We start from the raw sequence: 24,801 nt of genomic DNA on the forward strand, positions 1-24,801 counted from the left end.
TGGTGGGTGAGGATGCAGGACAGACTTGGTGCAACTAAACGTATAGTGAGGGTGCGCTGGGAATGCCTGGCAGAGGCTGCGAGATCTTCAACACATACCTCTGGCAGAGTTTCAACAGCATTCTGAGGGAGACTGAGGACGTTGAGTCTGAATGGACCATGTTCAGCACCTCCACTGCCAAAGCTGCTGCAGACAGGCAGCAAGGTGGTTGGTGGTTGGTGCCTTGCGGCCGCAAGGTGGTTGGCACCTGTCATGGTAACCCCTTAACCAAATGGTGGACACCAGAGGTGAAGGGAGCTACCCGGCTGAAGAAGGAGTCCTATTGGGCTTGGTTAGCCTATGGGACTTTGGAGGCAGCTGATAGTTACCAAAAGGCCAAGTGGAACACAGCTTGGGCAGTAGCTGAAGCAAAAACCTAGGTGTGGGAGAAGTTCGTGGGAGGCCATGGAAAAAGACTTAGGCTGCCTTGAAGAGATTCCGGCAAACCATCAGGCAACTCAGGATGGGAAAGTGGTGCTTTACCTGCACTGTGAATAGTGAGGGTCGAGCACTGCTGACTTCAACTGAGAACATTGTTGGGTGAACAAGATGGAACAAGATCGTGAATGCAAGCGGCAGAAATGAGCTTCCTCCACAGGGTGGCTGGCCTCTTCCTTAGAGATAGCATTCAGCCATCCAGGAGAGGCTCAGAGTAGAGCCACTGCTCCTCCACATTGAAAGGAGCCAGCTGAGGTAGTTCGGGCATCTGAAAAGGATGCCTCCTGGGCACAGTGTTCCAGGCATGTCTTACTGGGAGGAGGCCCCAGGGTAGACCCAGGACAGGAGAGATTATATCTCTCAGCAGGCCTGGGACCGCCTTGGTGTTGGAGGAGGTGGCTGGGGAGAGGGAAGTCTGGGCTTCTCTGATTAGGCTACTGCCCCCGCGACCTGGTACCAGATAAGCAGAAGAAGACTGATGGATGGATGGATGGAGGATGGATGGATGGATGGATGGATGGATGGATGGATGGATGGATGGATGGATGGATGGATGGATGGATCAGACTTTGTGGGATGTCAGTGTTTTCCTTCTTCTCATATTGTTCCACTTTCCAGCCTCCATTGTAAAATAATTAAAACAAGCAAAACCACCGAAAGTGTTTTTAGAATAAAATAAAAGGTTTTGGGGGTGGAGAGATTAGGAAAAGAGAAAAGATAAGTAAATATCTTTATACAGAGAGAAATCTGGCCAAGTTATAGAGAAAGAACAGAATTCCATTTGAGGATTCAATGCAGTAATCCCTCTTTTTTCATTCACAACCCCTACTGTCTCTCCATCTCTGGTCCATAGCACGACACAGCTGCTGTCATTAATTTTGTAGAATGGAGTGAAGATGAGAGAGGCAGCGAGTCACAATTTTCACAGCCACATATATGGAGCAAGGCCCACTTTCATCTCTCCCAGACAAAAACACAAAGATACTATCTGTTATGCCTGAAACCCATTTCTTTGTAACATTAGGGGCTGAAATGGGGTCCTTCAAAAGACCCGTGGGTCTGGAATCATAAAAAGTCTATGTGGCACTGACTGATTCACCTTCACCTTAGTGTTTTGAATCACCATCTACTAAGGAGAAACTGAGCACAGTGATGAGCAAGATGGTTCCAGTGAAAAAGACTATATTGACTGTTTTGAAGCAATTCTTCATAAGTCAACAAATAAAATTCTTTGAAGTAAATTTCAGTAAGCAGCACACTGCACTGAATTAGAATCAGAATACTTTATTAATCTCAGAGGAAATTATGTGGTCACAGTTGCTCCAAGACAGTAAGAACATATAATAACTAGGGATGGGTACCGGTTCTGACATAAACGGTAGTAACCAGACTGAAAAGCAGCTCACATTTCGGTGCTTTTTTTTTCCTGAGATGTCATACACTTTGGATTCCAGCCAATCATTTTACCTTTGCGAGCATAGTAGGCGGGCCCAGGTACGTACGTTCTTTTAGAGCAGAGCTACAGATTAAAAACACCCAAAGTGAAGCGGTCAAAGTCTGGCTGTACTTCACAGCAAAAGATGCAAACTCAGCAGCCTGCAACAAGTGCTTTAAGGTGATACTGTGATACTGTCAAAGGAGGTAACACCTCGAATCCAATGAAACACCTGGCGACGTATAACATTTTGTTAAAAGCTGAGAAATGCGCCGTATTTGATAGCTTGCTGCGAGACCTCACACCGAGCACATCTAATGCGCGTGGGTTGCCTGTTATCTGACTCGGAGTTAGCAACATCCCCCAAGAACCCGAAGAGGAGAGTTCTGGCTCCTAGCCCTGCCAGTGTAGCAGAAATGATGACGGATGATGATGCAGCAGCAGCCGTTCTTCGTGAGTAGCTTAATGTTGTTCGTGTGTAATTTACGTTGAGTAGGCTAACCACGTTATTACATTAATGCATGTAAGGTGAACTAGCAAACATCATCATAGCTACATGCAGCTGTCTTCTTGTTTGATGGCAGATACTCCCTTCACCCTGGCCAAAAAGGCTAAAATGACCAAAGAAAAAGTGGAAAACAGTTACACATGAGAGGTTTTTGGACAAAGTTTGTGTTTTTTCCATTGTTTAAGCACTGCTTCCAGCCAAGAGTGATACCATATATGCCCCATAGCTGCAGAAAAGGCTAACATTGTTATCTTTTTACAAAAAACAGCTGAACATGAGAGGTTTTTGGACCAATTTTGTGTTCTTCATTCTTTAAGCACCGGTTCGAGCACCGTTTAAGCACCAGTTTGGTACTGGTATAGGATAAAACCTAAACAATACCCATCTCTAATAATAACAAGTTAAAGTACCAATTAAACCATACAGTATTTATTACACTATTACCAAATATTACAAAACAGCTCTAATAAATACAAAAAGCTCTGAAATATAAATATCCCTCTCTGTTACAAAAAATTGAATATAGTTGGGGCTAATTTGTTGGCAGTTAAAAATACAGTTTAACTTCTGATGAAATTCTCAAGTCGACTTTTAAGTCATTAATTAATCCATCTAAATTCCAAATAAAAAACACCGACAAACGTTTTGAATGCCAAACCAAGACTATGTACAGCTATATCAATTTACAAACTATTATTGACTAAAATGATGTTCAAGTACAATTTCAGTTTTTGTTTTTATTGCAACACATGTAGTTACTCTCATGTACAACAGATAGGGATTAAAGGAAAAAAAATAGTGTCCGTGCTAGAAGAGGAATCATTTCCTTAATTTCCTGTGTTTACACATACACGCACGTGCGCACACACACACACACACACACGCACGCACGCACGCACGCACGCACGCACGCACACACACACACACACACACACACACACTACTTTTAACTCCAAAGCATCTACTGAACAAGTTGTGCATCCTGAGTAGCTGCACGTGACTGTTCAGACAACATCTGTGTTTCTGAACCAGTGAGCTCACATCACTCCACCCCACAAAACTGTCCATCACCCTGTATACAGCCAACATTAGCAGAATTGTCTGAAAGTCACTGTAGGTGGCATGAAGCTAATCTGTACCTGAAGCCTGAAGTATAGAGCACGAAGCGGAAGGGTGATAAAACCTTTTGGTCCTCCTGTATGTTGGTGTAATAGCAGATATCATGTCTTTCCTTTGCATGTGTCCTGCAATGGTTCCATCCCAAGCCTCCCTGTTGTTATTTTGTTGACTTTGTTCTCCAGCTTCACTCTTTTCTCTATACCACTTTAATTTTAAGCCACCTTTGTACACATTTGCACACTTCTTTGTTTCCACTCTTTTCATCCTAATTCATTTTCACTTTAATGTCTCTTTTAAATCCAGTTTTGCTGCTGGGAGCAGCAGACATGCTTTTGGGGGGCAACATAATCCACACAGAAGTTCCAATTCACTCTGTCAGATTGTCAGTATTGTCTCCATAAAGACTGAAAATAAAAACACAGGCAGTGGTCTCAAAGCATCTCTGTATAGTCTCCTCAGCATTCTGTTGTTACTGGGATTGCACCAGCAGTTGTGGACATAAAGAACAATTCTTCCTCGTCTTTTCTTCTTGCTCTTGCCAGGGTGTCTGAATTCTCTTACACAGTGAAAACTAGCTAATGCTTGCTTTAACCTTGAGCGGGGGTAGTGAGAAGGCAATCTGCAAGCACTCACAGACTGTCTGTCTACCTGCGTGGAGATGATTTGTCATAGGCAGTGTCAAAAACTTGTGATACAACCGGTTGGTGGGCTACTCTTGCTTATGTGGTTGGTCTGTTGGCTGGATGTAGAAAAATGTAAAGATGAAAGACAGAATTTAAAACTGATTGTTAAAACAATAAAAAACAAAACAAAAAAACACCCACAGTCACTGTCTGTACTTTTGATGCTGTATTTTTTATTTTTGATCTATTTTTTTGTACTTCTCCCATTCTTGTTGAACTCCAGCGTTTCTCCCTTCCCTGTTCTGGGCCAATTGTGAACCAGTCAGCATTTGACTGGTGATATACACGTCGAGCAACTTGCGTTTTGGATTCTGAGGGATAGCTTAAGAGTGCAGGAAATTTACGGAAATCTGTATGCAGCTGGACGTGTTTGCAGGACCATAAACTACATTTGAGTTCACAGTCAAGTCTGCATTGTTGTTTTCCTGCCATGACACACATGGCACGCTCATAGAAACTTTCTCTCTCCTTGTTAACAATCCTAGTTTGTCCATCTTGCCTAACATTCCCCATTATTATCGACAAAAGCACTGGCCAGAGCTTTCTTTTCCTCAGTCATCTTCCTTTTTGAAAAACTCCAAGATCCAAAAGTGGCCAATAGCATGCTGTTGTGGGAGTTATGGCATATGCCAATGCTGCAATGGTCAGCCAGTTAGTCAGCCAATAAGCAAGCTGTTTGATCCTGCTGCTGCAGTGTTCAACCATTGTCTATGCATGCTAACTGTATGCCTCTTAGCTTTTTGCCTAAGAATTATACACAAAGATTTTTTTTTAAAGAAGAAGAAAACAGACTAACACACATTAACTTCTTAAAGAGGCAGGCTGCCATTTCCAACTCTGTTTTAGACCAAACTTCAAATTTGCAAAGAAAATACATATTTTAAGATCTCTCCATGTTAAGCCAAAAGTTAAAAAATTTAATTTATTTAAAAGCCCTCTTTCTTGCTATTTTCCAGACATTTCAGCTGCACCTCACAGCCCTGATCAATGGATAAAAATCACAATTAGTTTTTTTTTCTGAAAAAAGTCTAAATAAATATCATTTAATATGCATGGAAAAATGTACTTGCAGTATATTTTCATATATTTCCTTCTTAGGTTTTCAATTTAAAATCCTTAAAGGCTGATTTAAGCAATAGTGAATGTTTTGATAAATCAGTGACTGATGAAAGCATTTTGTTTTTAACGGTGTCTATATGAACCTAGCCAACATCTTTGTTTAGCTGAGTTTGTAGTAAGCTGTTTCCTCCGATGCTCCTTAGTCATTTAGTAAGATTAGAAGAACATGCATGGCACACTCTTTATGATGCATATCAACTCTCCTCAAACTGTGAAAAATCATTGTGGTGCATTTAACATGTATGTATGTATTAGGTTTGTTTAATTTGCTTTTTCATCTGAATGTCCTATTATTAACATTCAAAATAAATACCAATAAAATCCTGGCTTCAGTGACAGCTGTATAAGTTTTGCTTTAGTTTCTATAGAAATGTATTTTTATTTATTACATGTACACATGATTTTGAACATAAAAAATAAGGAGAAAATACTTTACGGCAATATGATGACATACAAAAAAACACAAGCCTTAAATCAATATATGGCAGGTTTAGAAGCAATAATGTTGTTCCCTGGGAGGGGAAAAAAGACTGCAAAAGAATGGCTTTTCCTTGAAGCCAGCTCTATTTCCACTGCTGGGAACACTGCTGATTCTGCGCTGTGTTCCACATGGCTGCCCTCCTTCACCAAGCTGACAGCCACAAAAATGAGTGTTTACTGCTCTCCGGCAGAGCAAGATAAACTCACAGATGGGCCTCTCCACTCCAACAGGTCGAGAGGAGGCACCTCAGCATGGTAGAAGCTGGATGAAGATGAAGGGGGGCCTAGGTGATACAGAGTTGAAGGGAGTAGGAAGGCGACACAGATAGGTGGGTTTAGAAAGTGGCAACTGGCAACATTGGCACCAGTTCAACATCAATTGTTGTTCAATCAGGTTCTCACCAACACATTGCATAAATGCTTGCTCTGCTCTGAGGTCAACCTTATCTGCCATGTAGTTAATTTAAGTTTTAAAATACATCACCACTGTCACACTGCGTCACAAATGCCTTATAAGACATATCCTGTATCAGTTACAGGTGACTTTGTATTTTTCTACGTAAATATACACCCAAGCAACAACAAAATCCCAAACAAACAAAACCAGGAAACAAGTTAACTTTCCAAGATATCTTTGTCATTTACAGTATGTTCAAATTAACTTCATCTGATGATGTGTACCTTAAATCCTTTTCAGATAGTCAGTTATATGTTACATCATCTGGGGACTCATCACCACTGGTAAGCCTGGAAATGGAAACGAAGCTTCTAATGTGGCTAATGTTTTAAAAAAGTAATGTAATGTGTGTGTGAATGGGTGAATGACTGAATGTAGTGTAAAGCGCTTTGGGGTCCTATGGACTAGAAAAGCGCTATACAAATGTAGGCCATTTACCATTTACAGCCATTATCCACAAATGGCGAGAACATGGAACAGTGCTGAACCTTGCCAGGAGTGAACGGCCGACCAAAATTACGCCAAGAGTGCAACAACATCCAAATAACTGCATGCCTCACTTGCCTTAGTTAAGGTCAGTGTTAATGACTCCACCATATGAAAGAGACTGGGCAAAAATAATCTGCATGGCAGAGCTCCAAGACAAAAGCTACTGCTGAGCAAAAGGAACATAAAGACTCGTCTCAGTTTTGCTAGAAAACACCCAAGACTTTGGGGAAAATATTATGTGGACTGATGAAACAGAAGTTGAACGTTTTGGAAGGTGTGTGTCCCATTACATCTGGAGTAAAAGTAACACAACATTTCAGAAAAGGACCATCATACCAACAGTAAAATATGGTGGTGGTATTAAATTAATGCATGGTGGAACTTGATTAATGAAAACATTCTTGGCAAATGCTTTCGCTTTCGTCCGTCTTGCGCCGGTCCAAGAATTTCACCTCTAGCGGCACAATACGGGGCTGTTTTGCTGCCTCAGGACCTGGAAGACATGCTGTGGTAAATGGCACCATGAATTATGCTGTCTACCCAAACAACCTGAAGAATGTCCAGTCGTCTGTTTGTGACCTCAGGCTGAAGCGCACTTGGGTTCTGCAGCAGGAACAATGACCCAGAACACACCAGCAAGTCCACCTCTGAATGGTTTAAGAAAAACTTTAGAAAAAACTTTGGAGTGCCCTAGTCAAAGTCCAGACCTGAATCTATTTGGGATGCCTTGGCATGACCGCAAAAAGGTAGTTCATGCTCAAACCTTCCAATTTGGCTAAATTACAGCAATTTTGCAAAGATGAGTGGGCCAAAATTCCTCCACAGCACTGACAAAGGCTGATTGCCAGTTATCACACTTGATTGCAGTTGTTGCTGCTATTGTTATTAGGTTAGGTGGCAATCCCTTTTTCACACAGGGCCATGTAGGTTTGGATTTTTCCCCTTAATAATAAACACCCTCATTTAAAAACTGAATTTTGTGTTTACTTGTGTTATCTTTATCTAACATTTAAATTTGTTTGATGATTTGAAACATTTATGTGTGACAAACGTACAAACAAAATAGGAAAGCAGGAAGGGGACAAACACACTTTCACACCACTGTAGATAGATGTTCATGAACGGAGTCTGAAGCAGACCGTTTTTATTACTGTGGTCAATGTAAAAACTCTAAATTAATTATAAACTTAAACAAAACAAGTTTAGAACGTAAGAATATTCTAACTTTTAAATAAAAGTAATACGCCCAGTATTCTCAGTCTTATGTTTCCTGTTCAGACACAGGTGTTTGACAGGTGAATCAAACAATACAAAAGGTGTGTCTCAAAATTAAATTCCCCTTCTACTTAGTGCTTAATGTGTTTCCATTTAACTTCAGTATTAAATATGAAACAGTCTCAACATGCAACAACACAAAATGCTGTCAATGTATAAAATAATAAATATTTCTAAGAAAGCAGTTTACTTTGATGACAGAGTCTTTCTACTCTCCTGCAGGCTCCCAGCTGCAGAGCATCACACCTCTTTTAGGACCATTTGCAAACCTTCAAACAGAGAAAGAGGCAAATCTGTTACGTTTACTGGGATGAGCAGCAAACGTTCAAGGTTGAGGGGTGGCTGTAGCTCAGGAGGTAGAGCAGGTCATCTTATAATTGGACAGTTGGTGGTTTAATCCCTGTTTGCTTCACTTTGCATGCTAAATATCCTTAGGTGAGATACTCCCGAGTCTGTTTCTCCATCAAAGAGTGAATGTTAGATAGAAAGCACTTACAGATAGAAAAAAGTGAATGAGGCATGTTGTATAAAGCACTCTGAGTGCTGACATAGAGTAGAAGAATAATATATATCTATATCTATATACATATATAAGAACCAGTCTGAGATTAAGGCCTTTATACACTGGATATGTGAAATATATTATTATATGATTTTTCATGCACAATATTTTGTGCATGAAAAATCTGAAATTGGGACTTCTTGATCCTGCTCTTCACAATGAATGCATTATTTAGCGGGATAAATTTGCAGGTAAAATTAAAATTTGAATAATCAGATCTGACCAATCAGACAATCTGACCAATCAGCTACAGTGCACGTGTTGCTAAATGCAACAAACAACAAATGCAAGACAAAAGTTCAAACTGTCATCCTGAAATATGTACAAAAGTGGTCGTGGTATAAGTTCTCCCCGCTGCTGCCATCTCCTATCTTGTTTTGATGAACTCGGAATGTCCACTTTCTAAGGATACTTTTTTTGGAAGTAGTGTAAGTAAGTAATGCTTTCGGTGTGTATAGAGGTTACACGACATGTTCGGATCTGAAAAATTCAGAATTTCACGTTGGTTTTTTTTGCAGTGTGTTCAGTGTACCCTTAAGAGGTAATAGATATGCACAGATGAGCAAGCTCTGTAATATGTTTTAGAGTAATATGTCCCACAGGTTCTGTGAGTGAAGGTTAAGATGGTTGTTTTCAGTCCTGGAGTGTGGCTCTTCTCTATCATTCCATCACAATAGCACCATCGATTACTAAGCCAATAAACCGTGTGTGAAATTTCTCCCTCTATTCCCTTCGTAACTGCAGGATGTAGCAGACAGCTGATCTTTCTTCTTTCAGCTTGTTTAACATGCAGTTAAACAAGCTGAAAGAAGAAGCTGTACAACTGACCTTTGTGTAATTCTGAAGTTAACAATCAGATAAATGGTTACATATAGCAGGAAAAATTCTAAGGTTTTTTTAATTTTAGTTTTTTTTATGAATCTCCTGATGTTCTGAATCTGGTTCATTTATATTTTGTTTAGTTAGGAGAAGTTTTTCTTGTGAAACATTAGCGCTAAGTGGCATTATGAAAGGTTGAAATGGAACCCAGCAGTCTGGGTTCAGTAATTTGGGCAAGAATAGTTTAATTTATGTGGAGAAGCCAGGTATGGACCTGCTCCTTAGCTAGCTAGTTAGCTAGCTAGATCATTCCATACTGTAGCATTCTTTGATTCTTTGTGTTATGGTTATAAAATGGATGACCAGAATAGGACCAGCTTTAACCTGAAACTATCACAGAGGGGATGGTAGTGGTGGTAGGGGGCCTTAGAGAGCTTGTAGCTGTTCGAGGAATCACGCAGCCTGACAAGTGTGAAATTTGAGTAAAGCCAGTGAAGTGAAACGAAAAGGACTGTTGACATCCAGAGAGTAGAGAGAGCCCAGATGAAACACAGGTGCTGTAAAAGACCTTTGAACTTAAGAAGGAAAGGGACACTGGCAGCAACAAGGGTACTCAGGAGGAAAATAAGTCTTACACCTGCCAGAATTGAGGCCATCCTTGCTTTCCCACGTGCAATTTTTAATCAGTAAAGTGCGAGAGAAAGATAGCCACAGGGATTAATCGCAGAAAAACAAACAAACAAGCAGGCTGTATGTTTAGGGGTGAATTTAACTATCATTTCTAACAGCAAAGCCATTAGAGGAGGGTGTTTAGAAGTGGAATGAAAAGTGGCGGTATCTCACTTTGGTGTGATTAAAATACTCCCCCACTAAGCAATCTGCATATCAGAGCAGTGACCAGAATAATTCAAATATTTGAATTTGGTTCAAAGCGTGGGCGGCATGTGAGAACCGCTTTTGAATCACCAGGAGTAAAAATCCTTCATTTGCCTTTTGTCTAAGAAGAAGAACTCGTAACTGTCCCATGCGTCTTATCAAGGTGTCAGACAAAACCTGGGCAGAACTACACAATGATTTCCGCAACACATAGAAGATAACTGACAGCAGACAAACGTTGATCCAGTTTGAGATGGGCATGCAATCTTGTCCCCTTGAGCCCTCTTCTTGCTGTGACAGGCAGCCACACAGAATGGCGATAACAAAAAAGTGAATTCAGAGCTGGGAAACCCTGCTGCAGTCTGTGTGGATACATTTCTCTCAGCAGTATGCTGGTTGTGAACAAGCACATCTGAAAATCGAGAAAAGATGATGCTGGTATGACAGATTCACCAGCACTGACAACTTGTACAAATATAGAGTCAAAAGACAGCAGCAGTGCATAGCTGCTGCCTGTAGCCTTTTGTAAAATGACAACCTGAATGGCTTTCTGGTATCATTTTCATATGCTGTTTTTTACCATGTTGTCTGCATAAGATTTAACAGATGAAGAAATGTTTTTGAGTAGCTGACGGTATAGTTGATTCACAATCATACACATTTATTTTTTGATAGATTTTTTACAATTTAAAGTGAATGTTAGATACAATGTTATTTTTGTTTGTTTGGTTGGTTGTTTATTAATGTTGTTAGACAGACCCTGTTAGATTTTGTTACAAAAAAAGCTCTGAAACACGTTAAAGCCTTTGCACAGTGTTTATGCATTTGGAAACTGCTTTTCAGTCAGTCTGCACTCAGTCGGACCCCCTTCAGTTAACACAAACGTGTGTAGTAATGTTCATGATGTCCTAAAGTCTATAAACTCAATTAACGTTACACTACTGTCACACTTATTTTTGATGTAAACTACTCAAAAATTGTGTATGCCAAATTCAACTGAGAGCTCTAAATGCAGCTTCATGACTTTTACCTGCCTTATTAGCAGTGAAAGCAATAAAGCTTTAATTCAAGCAGATAAGAAAAGTTCCACTAAGATATAATAATGCTGCATAAATATGTATATGTGTATTTTATAAATACATAATCAATATACAAAGACTTTTGATGGCAAAGGTTTCACTGTGTTACAGTATTACTTCTTTATTCCATCTGGCTGAAACTAACCAGAAGCATGTATTTACATTCACAAAAAATTGCAGAGCTCTACTTCAGCTGTGATGAAAACATTCTTAATTCATGCCAGCAAAGTTCTGGGTCTAACTCAAGAAAGCAAACACAATTACCAAATCAATTATGTTCTGCTGATTACTCTTGATTTATAATTACTGAGCTCAGGGCCCACTCTGCTTTTCAGCATTAATTCAATAAGCTTGTGTGCACGGCAAACTGCTTTGCACTCAGTCTGAGTTGATTGGCTTGATTGGCGGTTGGCAGGCTGTTGGCAGGTTCAGGTCCATGTCCTTTATTGCCTGTCTAACAAACAAGAAGGCCCATACTTATACAGTTGGACTGGCAATCTGAGATAGCAGAAGTTTACACAGTGGGAGTGCTGGAAACAGAAGCTACTTTGCACTGGTGAGATGAGCAGTGAGAAAAGCAAGACAAAAGACACAGCTCTGAAAACAAACTATGGTAGGAATGGCTTTCTATCAGTTCTTTTTTGGACTAGCACATTATAGGCAGGCAGAGAGTTGTCAATAGTGTGTGTGTGTATATATATATATATATATATATATATATATATATATATATATATATATATATATATATATATATGAGAGAGAGAGAGAGAGAGAGAGAGAGAGAGAGTCCTCCTCAAAGACAAGTCACAGGAGTCACAGGAGGACAGAAGTATATCACAATTTGAAAGGAGAGCAACAATAGATCAGTTACAGACTGAATAAATAATTCAGTCTGCAGCATCAGCAAAGCAGATTTTTATGAAGCCTCAGAAGTCAAGGTGACACCTGCAAGGAAAAATCACTCTGTCAACTTCATGTAACTCAAAATGTGATTTTTTTCACATGACATTACTCTGTCAAAAAATAAGCATTTTAATAAAAGGAAATTTTTAACTCACAAAGTTGAAAAGAGGACAAATAAGTCTTTCAAGGACTGCAAGTCCTTGTCCCAGTGTGAACAACTCACCCAGGAGGCATTCACGAGGCATATATCAGATACCCAAACCACCTCAACTGGCTTCTTTCGATTTGGAGGACCAGCAACTCTACTCTTGAGTCCCTTGAGTCCAGGGTGGCTGGCCTCTCCATCTCTAAGTGAGAGGCCAGCCACCCTTCGGAGGAAGCCCATTTCCACCGCTTGTATCCACAATCTCGCTATTTTGGTCACTACCCACAGCTAGAGACCATAGGTGAAGGTAGCAACATAGATCGACTGGTAAATTTAGAGCTTCTCTTTTCTAACCAAACACAATGCTGAAATAGCCCAAAAAGTGTGACACCTTAAGAAGCTGATCGTAGACAACATTTTTACAAATGACATTGAAAATAAGACTGTAAGTGGACTCCTGATTAACGACATAAGTGACCATCTTCCAATTTTTACAATCTATGATAGGAATTACAAGATCAATAAAATGGACAGTAAAAAAGAGTACAGGCGAGTAAGAACAGAAGAAAGAATGAATGCATTTAAAAAAGATTTATTGAAAGAGAACTGGGGTGAAGTATATCAGGAACATGACGTTAATAGTGCGTATAATGAATTCCTTAGAATATTTACATTACTGTACAATACCAACTGTCCAATAAAGCAATATAGTAGGAAACATAAATATATGAGCTGTCCATGGATAACAAAAGGTCTGCAAAATGCATGTATAAAGAAAAATGCTCTATACAGAGATTTCTTAAGAAAGAGAACTAAAGATTCTGAAATCAGATACAAAAGATATAAAAATAGGTTAACTAATATACTTAGATATAGTGAAAAGGAATACTATATGAAGCAATTAGATATAAATAGAAATAATAATAAAAGATTATGGGAAATACTGAACAGTGTTATAAAATGTGGGACTGGACAAGAGAGCTATCCCAAGTATTTCATTTGTAATGACCATGAAGAATACAATATGGATGTTGTGGCAAATAGTCTCAATGAATTCTTTGTAACTGCTGGACCAAATTTAGCAAGAACAATCACTCATCCTGGGAAAGCACAGGAAAAACCGGATACACTGATAGACAGAAATCCATATTCTATGTTTCTCACAGACGTTGATGAAAATGAAGTTTTTGAGATTGTTAAAAAATGTAAAAATCAGAAATCTTTGGATTGTAATGATATTGATATGATAATGGTTAAAAGAGTCATTGAGGCTATTATAAAACCATTTACATACATCTGTAATTTATCATTTCAAACTGGTCGATTTCCAGACAGAATGAAAATAGCTAAAGTTATACCTCTATACAAATCTGGCAACAAACACCATTTCACAAACTACAGGCCTGTCTCTTTACTACCTCAATTCTCAAAAATTCTTGAAAAACTGTTTAAAAACCGACTGGAAAAATTTCTAGATAAACATAAACTACTCACGAGAGTCAATAGGGTTTCAGATCAAGCAGATCAACATCATCAGCACTATTAGATTCAATAGAATACATCACAAATTCCATAGACAAAAAGCAATATGTGGCTGGGTTATTCATAGACTTGACACAATAGATCATGATATATTAATAAGAAAACTGGAATGTTATGGTGTCAGAGGGGTAGCTTTAGATTGGGTCCGGAGTTATTTAATGACAGGAAGCAGTTTGTGAAAATAAATGGTGGTTGCTCCTTATGTATGGACATTGCTTGTGGTGTACCCCAAGGGTCAGTTTTGGGTCCAAAATTCTTCAACTTGTACATTAACGACATCTGTAAAGTGTCCAAAGTATTAAAAATGGTTCTCTTTGCTGACGATACAAACATCTTCTACTCTGGTGATGATCTGCAGAATTTATTGGAGGATATGACTAATGAAATAAGTAAAGTGAAGTTCTGGCTTGATAAAAATAAATTATCATTAAATTTGAATAAATCTAAACTTATGTTATTTGGAAATAGTAGTTTAAATACAAATGCAAAGATTCAAATAAATGGTGTTGATATTGAAAGAGTCAGTGAAAATAAATTTCTGGGGGTAATAACAGATGAAAAACTTAACTGGAGAGCTCACGTAAGATATATTCATTCCATAGTAACACGAAGCATTGCAATACTCAACAAGGCAAAGCAGGAATTAGACAGAACATTACTTCATATTCTCTACTGTTCACTGGTTTCACCATACTTAAGCCATTGTGCAGAGGTCTGGGGCAACAACTATAAAACCACATTACATTCACGTTTTACTCTTCAAAAAAAAAGCAGTTCGAATCATCCACAGTGCAGGTTACAGGAACATACAGACTCACTATTTTTGCACTGAAATATTGATATCTTGTGAAATTCCAAACAGCACAAATTCTATTCAAAGCAAAAAATAATGAACTGCCAGGTAATACTCAGAGTATGTTTTTTGGTTTTTTGGTTTTTTTTGAACGAAGGAAGCTATAATTTAAGGGGTTTTTGTAACTTCATAACAGGGAAGGTACGTACTACAAGAAAAGGCTTTTGTGTTTCTGTTCATGGAGTGAAACTGTGGAACAGTCTGAATATGGAATTGAAGCAATGTCCAAACATAAAACTGTTCAAAAAGAGTTATAAAAATATGATCTTCTCGAACTACAAAGAAAGGAAACATATTGAAATTAAGTGAATGTCTCTATTTAAAAAAAATTATGATGTGATATTGTAGTATATAGTATATATTATATCAGAAATCTGTTGACTATTCTTATTACAGATTATATCGTGAGGAAGCTGACTAAATATTAACTTATGGTAAAGGGATGGGATTAAATAAGTGTGTACTTCTTCCCACTCCCTTTCAACATGTAAATGAATCAGAACAGTAGCAATATTGAAATGTATTGACTTTTGTATAGTATTTTTTTCTCTCTTATTTTAAATGTACCTGTATACTGTTTACATGTTTGAAATAAATTAACAATCAATCAGTCAAGTTGTTCTGACTTCTATCTTCTGTCAACATCTCACACATACACACACACAGCACTCACAGCAAGGCAATGGAGACATTACGGTGAGTGATGGGCCACACCAGGTTCTCTACTCCACCACCTGTGCACATTAGGGACAACTCCATTTGCTCAGCACACCTCAGCAACACTCTTATAGTGAAAAAATACATGTACAGCAAAGAATTTGGATTCCACAATTCTGACAGTTAAAAGTCAATGTGTATATGTTCTGTTCTTTTTTATTGTCATCTTTTGTAAAGATGTTTTAGTCCAATATCATCTTGTTTCATCCACCAGACTAAGCATTGTCAGCTTCATTAGACACCTGAATGACAAGTTCATATATCCATACCGTGACTTGGTATTCTTCTTACACAGACACCCTGCTGCTGGCTCATCTAAAGTCTGCATGCATTTCTAGCTGCCTGACCACATCAGTATATTGACTTTGAGTACTTGCTATGGAGCAAGCCCCAAAAACACTCCTGGCTTCCATCACAGAAGAATCCTTCTACGTTAACGCCACAGAAATGCTTTTAGGACCAAATAGCTGCAAAACACTGGAACAGCCACATATTCAAAATGTGGGGCTTTCTTTAAAAAAAAACCTTCCCAACAAATACTTTTCTTTAATTTTCTTCTAAAGGTGAGTAAGTAGAAATTTAAGCAGTCACCTGACTCACTTGTCCCTGCACCAAAGTAATAATATTTTTTTACACCTACCTATTAATTTCTTTTACCTAATGTCCTATTGTGAAATTATATTCCCCCAATATTTACTGCTATAGATGCTATCTGTGATCGTTTCAGTCATCTCAAGTTTACTTAGAGCAGGATAAAGAAAACAGAATAAGTTTGCGGTGAAAGCTTTGTGCTTTACTTATAATGTATTTTGTGGACAGTCACAGTACCTGGTGGTTATGCTTAAGAATGTAATGATAGGTCAAAGTATGGCTAGTGCGTCATACCTTGGACTGACATGAGCTCGTTTTAATTATGATGCAGTGTACATGCTTCCAAAAATACATTTACATTTTTTACATTTGAAGAGAAAAATCTCATAAAATGACGAAATGGAGCCTAACAGGCAGTAAGTAATCAACAGTTCACAGCTATAGAGGAAACACAGGTGCCCAAACAGAAGTTAAGTAATGCTGCTGTTTTGTCTCAGTAAACACAAGAGCCTTAATGGGATTTCACGATTTAGCTTCCAAAGCTAGATACTGCAAATCTCCTACAGAGCCCTGAGTACAGGTAGTGAATGATAATGAAAACACAGGCACAGGCTGTAGAACTGGTCAAAAGACAAATTAAGTTGCAATCACTGCTCTATGGTCAAATTGTCTGTGTCCACTGAACAGGGAAAGAAATGTTACTTAGCCAAACTGGGACTGGAAAGAAATGCATGGCAAAGGAAAACCCTGAACACTTGTTCCCTACAATGAAGTGATCTGGTGCCTCCATGAAATATATTATATCATAATTATATGCATATATGTATTTCATTAGGGTAGGTAAGGGTTACTTTCCAGAGTATTCTTGTGCCTTTGCTGCTATAAAAAAACATCCCAGAAATTTTGCTAAATATTCCATCTACACAGTTTGATAATAATATGCCCTATAAATACAATATACTGATTATCACAAGGATAATATCACAGTGAGACAATATGTAACAGACTGTAGATGTATCAAGTTTGCTCACAAAATACTAGCAAGAGCTGCTATTTCACCAGTGTAGACATACACTCTGTTTTGTTTGTGTCTTTGTTTTTTTCAGCTCTGACAATACATGTATACACTCGGTTGGCCTCAAAGTCTTTTCTCATTTCTGTGTTATGTCTGTCATGTCTGCTCTGCTTTTCCTGAGAAAGATTAATTCTTGGATTTCTTACCTTGATATATTTATAATCATATTTGAATCATTTAAAGCTTTTCAGAAAAATATTTACCTTTTGCAGTTCTTCAGCAAATATCCACTAATGTCACTTGCCTGTTAATGATAGTTTAAATAAAAGACAAAACGCTAATGTCTGCAAAGTGATGTGACTTGACAGCTAATAAATAAACATTTGTGAAGAATTTAGTCTGGAGATTTAACTATGTAACAGGGAAATACTGCAAAAAGACTTATTTGTCCATGTTTGTCTTATCTTGAGTTTTTCCAGTAGAACACTGTGGGTCATCTCTCGGTCATTAGAACACCACATTAGAAGCTTCATTTAAAGTCCAGCTAGTGTTAGTGAGCTGTGTTTAAGGTATGAGTAAAGTCCTCTGGATCTGTGCACTGTGCAATGATTCCCTTTAATTAAAGAGAGTACTGAGCCGACCAGAGGTCTCAAGGGAAAATCCACTGGTCACAGTCAGCTCAAAAAGTCAAACACTGTCACAAGCCAAAGATCTGCTGTAAAGCTCATTAATCTAGTGCAACCTATTTACTGTGAGCCCAAATCCCACCTTTAGGGATTTTGGCTGACCAGTATTCCTTATAATGATATTTGACCTAAAATTTTCAGGGAGATGTAGCGCCTCTCTTTTCACACTATTAAATCAGAAGTCCACCTAGTGCAAGGATGTCAAACTAATTATACATCATGGGTTGCATATATCCCACTTTGATATTAAGTGGACTAGAGCACTAAATCTCACTTTCCAATAAATGTAAAGTTTAAATACACATTTAGCTACAAACAGCTTTCTAATCTATCATATCACTCTATGTCACCCTATGAATTAATTAACCGATATCAAATTCCTACTAATGACTGGACAAAGCCGAATTGAAAGACAACAGAGAGTTACTAATCACAACAGCAAAGGAACAAGCTCTGAGCACAAGATCCATAGAGCCTGGGGTCTACCACATCAGACAAGACCCCAGGTGCAGGCTGTGTAAAGATGCCCCTGAGACAATCCAGCACATAACAGCACAGTGCAAGATACTAGCAAGCAGGGCATACATGGAACCCCATAACCAAGTGGCCGAGATAGTATACAGAAACATCTGTGTTGAATATGGCCTGGAAGTCCCGAGGTCAAAATGGGAGAATCCTCTATGGTGGTTGAGAATGACAGAACTAACATCCTGTGGGACTTTGTGATACAGACAAACAAGCTGGCAAAGATTCTGTGCAGGACCCTCAAGCTCTTCCAACTCAGGCCCTTTTGTAGAGGGTCCGAGCTGAAAGGATAAAGACGGCCCGCTCTGCAGTCGGTTGTATTACAAGCTCCATTCTGTCTGACATCACAGGTTAAGTTTATTGCTTTTGCTTTTATGTCATACCAGGAGGTAGGAATATACCATCCCTGATCTGGTGGGCTGCATTTCAAGTGTCAAACCAAATCTGACCTCATATAAAACACACCTGACACCTTGCTGCTGCAACCTTTGCACACCCAAGTCTTTACACTTCTAAATAAAATTCATAAAGTCGATTTCTCCAGCAGTCATTCTGTCTAATTCTGTGTTGAACAACCTGAAGGGTCAACAGTTTAACACAGTTGGAGTCTAACAGAAATTTATGCTTCTAACAAGCGGCTTCTTTTACAGATATAAAATGAACATCAACTGTGTATTGTAAGAACACCTGGACACCAAAAGCTAGACTGAACAGACTTCTTGTATTCAAACTCTTACTCCTTTGTTTAGTGTAACACTTTAGTAGTTAAAGCAGATCAGAATCAAAGCAAGAACACTCATAAGAAATATTTTTTAACATTTCTTCACAGACTGAAGAAAACCAATGAAATATTACTAAAACTGAATTACATTTTAAGTTTGATGACACAGAATGCAGGACACATAAGCTACTGAACAAAAGATAAGCTTTAATAACTGATTTGCAGATTTATTTGAAACAAGAATCCAGAATACAGACATGAAAGAGGAAAGGAACAGAAAGAAACAGAAAACAATTAGTGATGACCAGTGATGGGAATAACGATGTTACTAACGGCGTTACTTTTTTCAGTAATGAGTAATCTAACTAATTACTATTCCTATCGTTACAACGCTGTTACAGTTACTAACAAGAAAATGCGGTCAGTTACTATTTTTCAACAAACAGACGGTTGAAGCTGTGTTCAGTTTATGTCATCTTATATCAGTTGCACGGAAGTAGCTGTAAGTAATCTGGGCGCTACAGCTTTAACCAGCTGCGTGCGCTCCTGCGGACGGTGATCACGATCACTGTCTAGCACAGAGGTTCCCAAACTTTTTTTGCTAGGCCCCTCTTTGTTTTACAAAAAAAATGTTCGCCCCCTACGCGCGCACACACGCACACAAAAACACATCCTCCAACCACACACACCCATATTTTGCTCCATTGCGGTTTATTTCACACCTCAAACATTTGGTGAACAATTAAGCAAATACAAGTAATCTGTAATAAAATAAACTACTAACTCTTTTACGCTACGTCCACACCTACACGGGTATTTTTGAAAACGCAGCAGTTTCGTCCACACGTAAACGGCGTTTCGAATCACCAAAAACTGAGATTAAAAAAAGCTGAGTAGTTGGTCATTACAACAAGTGTTTGTGAACTAAAAATCAAGAATGTGGGATACTGTTTGTCCGTGATTTGAAGAGCCCAGCGCTGCTCCCGACGAAGGGAAAACCAATTCTGCAGGGAGACCTACCTCGGCACTTGTGCAGGTGAAACCAAAGGGAAGATATGCTTCACCATATTTTCTAGTCTTTGGCTTAGAATGAAGTTGGTTTGGAAACATATTCAGCTATGCTTCATCTCCTGCTTTGCGTTTGTGTGGGCGCCCCGTGCTAGCAGTGTCCAAGCGTTGTTTTTCTCCCCCCCCCCCTTTTCATACGCGCCACCCCTGCAATGGCTCTGCGGGCCCCCCCTAGGGGGCAGGCCCCACACTTTGGGAAGATCTGGTCTAGCACAACACACAACACAGACTGATTTCAAAATTACCGGTCATTTCTAAGATTTTAGAAAAGGTTGTGGCTAAGAAGCTTATAGCTGTTCTAGATGAATACAGCGTTCTGGATAAATTCCAATCCCGTTAAATTCAGGATCCAGTTTAAGGTTTTGACCTTGACTTTCAGGGCCCTGCATGGACAAGCACCAACATATATAAGTGAACTTTTGCATCCATGCATTCCCAGCAGGTCCCTGAGGTCATGTGACCAGGGCTTGCTTGCTGTCCAGCACACGAGGCTGAAAACAAAAGGCGACAAAGCTTTTGGAACTGTGGCCCCCAGATTGTGGAACTCTCTCCCTTTGAGCCTGAGATCTGTGGACTCAGTGGTCGCTTTTAAAAAACAGCTAAAAACCCATCTTTTTAAACTTGCTTTTAGTTGATTTTTATTTTTAGGTTTTAGCTTCTGTGAAGCACTTTGTGATTTTTATCTTGAAAGGTGGTATATAAATAAAGTTTTACTTACTTTTACTTACTTACCTGGAGCTAAGGGGGCAAAACAATCGTGTGAGTGCTGCTGTTTGACTGAGGAAGAATAAAGTAGTCGTGGTAAGCCAGTCACACGACCACTTAAAGACAAAGCAACAAGATGATATATTCCAGTTTTTAAATTGTGTTGATAGGCCACGTAAAACCACAGTCATGATAAACAATATATACGTGGAGTTTTTACTGTCTAAGGACAGCGCTAGCAAGCACTCTCTGCTTATGACCAACCCCCCCCCCCCAAAAAAAAAAAAAAAAAACAGGGGAAGTTTTAGGAGTGACAGAGAGAGAGAGAGAGAGAGAAGAGAGAGAGAGAGAGAGAGAGAGGGAGAGAGAGAGAGGGAGAGCAAGTTTTGAGTTGTGAGAAATTTGTAACATTTAGCATGTTTGGAGTGTGTAGTTAATGTGTTGTCTTGTAGTTAGTGTGTAGTGTTGTGGATAGTTTTGTGTTGTGTGTCAGAACAATGAGGCGACTGCTGTCTCCAGGTAGAAACAGGAGTGATACACCTGCTGCTGTCAGACCTGCAGGTATCAGGCTGTGACGTTCTCCTTTATAGTGGACAGAAATAATTTTTTTGGAGTGGCACAAATAATTTGTGTGGCATCTTATTGAATGCAGAACAGCTGATTGTTCTGTAAATACTTTGAAATGGTTATTTAAAAAATCAAGGTAAAAGGTAAATGGATGCAAATAACTTTGTTGTTTGCAAAACTTGTGCATAGGATTTTAAAATTAACAATTTATATTTGCATTTAAAGTTATCAAATATGATTCATTAAACATGTTTGTGGTTGTTACAGTAAAAGTACTTTTTCTACTCGGATTTTATGTTTTTTGTCTGATTTTAGATCAATTGTGGTAATACAGTATGTCAAAAATGAAAACATAACTGTAAATTCAGACACGTGAGGCTGTGCTGATGATACCAAACAAGGCTAAGTAAATAATTTTTAAAGGTAAAATGTGGAGGGAGAATCAAAAGTAGTTAAAAATGGCCAATTATACCCTGGACCAAAGAGGGTTAAACAATTTTTTTTAAAGTAACGCAATAGTTACTTTTCAAGTAATTAATTACTTTTAGAATATTGTAACTCAGTTACTAACTCAGTTACTTTTTTGAAGAAGTAACAAGTAACTATAATTAATTACTTTTTCAAAGTAACTTGCCCAACACTGGTGATGACATACAAAACGGGAATAAGATGCAGGTGAAAGTAATCAACAGGTGTCAACAGACAGGAAGCAAAACTAACACAGGACAAAATCTTATTCTCAAAGTAAAACAGAGAAAAACAAGAGAGTAACACTTAACAAGAGAACACAGGGTGTCAAAAGTATAAACACAACCCAAAGACATGCATTTAGTGGGGTTAATCTTTGCTCTCTCTGTGGTAGAGTATCACTTCCTGCTCATGTTCAAACACACAGTCATGTTTTTGTGCAGCTTATCTGTGTAGCCAGTTTAATTAAACTTTAACTTAAAATTTAACTTACAGATAGATTACTTTTTGTTTCATAGTGAGTGTAATCTTCACGTGCTTCATCTGAAGCATACTCTGTGTATTTACTGTCTTTAGCGATTTGCTAGCTTAGCTTAGCTCTTAGCCAACTCTCTAGCAGCATGGCCTCTTCATCTGTCCCTCCTGCACTTTCCTGCTCATTGTCCTAGCGGTCATCCTTTGACCGCTAGCTCTCCCCCAGCAGATTGTCACGAACAGGATGGCTGGCTGATGGTGAAGAGGCAGCATAGTCTTAAACAGAAGCCCCTAGTACACCACCAACCTGTTCATGTGTCTAGCCGTTTTTCCCCACTCAGCGACACACCCACTGGGGATCAAACTCTGGTAATTGGTGATTCTGTTCTCAGACATGCGAAGCTAGAGACACTAGCAACCACAGCCAGTTGTCTTCCAGGGGCCAGAGCAGGTGGCATTAAGGGAAATTTAAAACTGTGGCTAAGGGTAAATGTAAATTCAGGAAAATTATAATTCACATTGGCAGTTATGACACCCAGTTGCGTCAATCAGAGGTCACTAAAATTAATTTTGAACCTGTGTCTAACTTTGCCAAAACAATATTGGAGTCTGTAGTTTTCTCTGGTCCCCTCTCCACTCGGACCAGGAGTGACATGTTTATTCGCATGTTCTCCTTAAATTGATGGCTGTCTGAGTGGTGTCCAAAAAACAACGTGGGCTTTATAGATAACTGGAAAACTTTCTGGAGGAAACCTGGTCTTGTTAGGAGACAAGGCATCCATCCTACTTTACACCGAGCAGCTCTCATTTCTAGAAATCTGGCCAAATATATTAAACCCTGCAAAACGTGACTATCCACAGTTGCAGTCTTACATGCCTCTCTGCAGCTTCTCTCCTCCCATTATCCCCCCAAACGCCCATCCCCTTAGACAAAATCTGGGATCAGACTGTGTTTTAACTAATGGAAAGGTTTCCACATTTATTTTGAAAATTTGACTAATTTTAATTTGGTAGAATTGTGTTCTTTGCTTGCTTTAACCCTTTCACGCATAGTGGTCACTATAGTGGACAGCTATTCAAAGGCTGTTTTCTTGTATTTGTATCAGAGTTGATGGTATACTTGCACATAAACCACTACACTGGACACTAATGTGTCTCTCCATACACATCAATTGTCCACCTGAGTGGACATGTAAAAACCACTCTTTGAAAAGTACATGTTTAAGAAATTGAAGTTCAAAAATCTTTTTTTCATGCCTAAAAATGAATAAAAATACTTAAGAAAAAAAAAATCCTGATTGAGGTTGTCATGCATGCATGACAGGGTTAAAGTACTTTCTTATTTCTCTCGCATTCTGTTCTGGAACAGCTGATAAGTTCATATATAGGCTCATGACATATTTTAATGGAATGTATGAAATGAAGTGAATACAGACTTAATAGCAATCTTTAATTGCATCAGATATCCTGTTAAATATTGATACATTCACTATATATGGCTTTAAAGCACATTTCCCTGTATGCATTTGCACTTAATTACCATCACTAGATGGTCAATTATTTCATTTTACAATTTTAACTTTCACTGAACCTGATGTTGATGTTTCACTCTGCTTTCTGTCTAAAACTCAAATGATTTTTGGAGTCAAGGTTGCTCAGACTCATCCAGAGGAGACACAAGCAGCTAAGTAGCTGCAGCCCCCCACCACCACCACTCCACTCCACTCCTCTCCCTTTCTTCAGCTGCCACCTATCTCATTTCAAGTGATGACTGGAGCACTAAGACAGCAATCAATCAGGAGTAATATGTTTGACTCAGCTAATCAATAGCACCATACAGTATATGTAGGCTAAGAAAAGTAGCTCTTAAATTATTGTGAAGCAGACAAGATCAGAACTGCCTGGAGGAAAGAGAGGTCTCCCTGCTATTAATATGAGAAAAGGAGACATCTCCAGGAAGAGGCTGTTTAATTTATATCTTCTGCTTCAAGCCATTATAGACTCCAATTCAAATCTACAGGGAAATAGAACTCTAGGTGATATTGACTGTAAAATCTGTTCAAGATGTCAACAGAAGTATTGCTTTAGTTACTGTAATTTGTAATATCTCAACACAGGCTTTACACTGCTGCTAGGTAAATGTAGTCCTCTATCAGGGTTGATGATGTTTACCCCCAAAAAATCCCACAGTAAAGCTAATTGAAGTCAATCAGTAATGTTGAAGCAAATGACTAATGGTGATCGTAGCAGCATTAACCGCAGCCCAACCAATCATAATCAAGACGGTGCTGATTAACATGCCGTGCTTCTGCATAAACAACAGTGTTGGCTAACAACAGAAAGCACTCTGCATTAAATAACAATTACGTTTGCTAGGAGTGATTCGGCTGCTTTTTTCCATGAAAATCAGAATCGTAAACTTGCAAATCTGGTATGTTCT

At 38.8% G+C, this 24,801-nt stretch overlaps 1 protein-coding gene and 1 pseudogene across 3 annotated transcripts in view; one reads left to right on the forward strand and one right to left on the reverse strand.

Annotated features, from left to right (window-relative positions):
- sez6b (seizure related 6 homolog b) overlaps nt 1-24,801 on the reverse strand; it is a 243,156-nt gene that overhangs the window by 188,134 nt on the left and 30,221 nt on the right. The window lies entirely within an intron of this gene.
- Nucleotides 63-23,212, forward strand: LOC147313899 (uncharacterized; annotated as a pseudogene).

Source organism: Aulonocara sp. 'chitande type north' Nkhata Bay, linkage group LG14 (assembly GCF_057382095.1).
Source record: "Aulonocara sp. 'chitande type north' Nkhata Bay isolate Kocher_YH1m ecotype deep benthic linkage group LG14, A_spYH_male_GT1.1, whole genome shotgun sequence".
Classification (NCBI taxonomy): domain Eukaryota; kingdom Metazoa; phylum Chordata; class Actinopteri; order Cichliformes; family Cichlidae; genus Aulonocara; species Aulonocara sp. 'chitande type north' Nkhata Bay.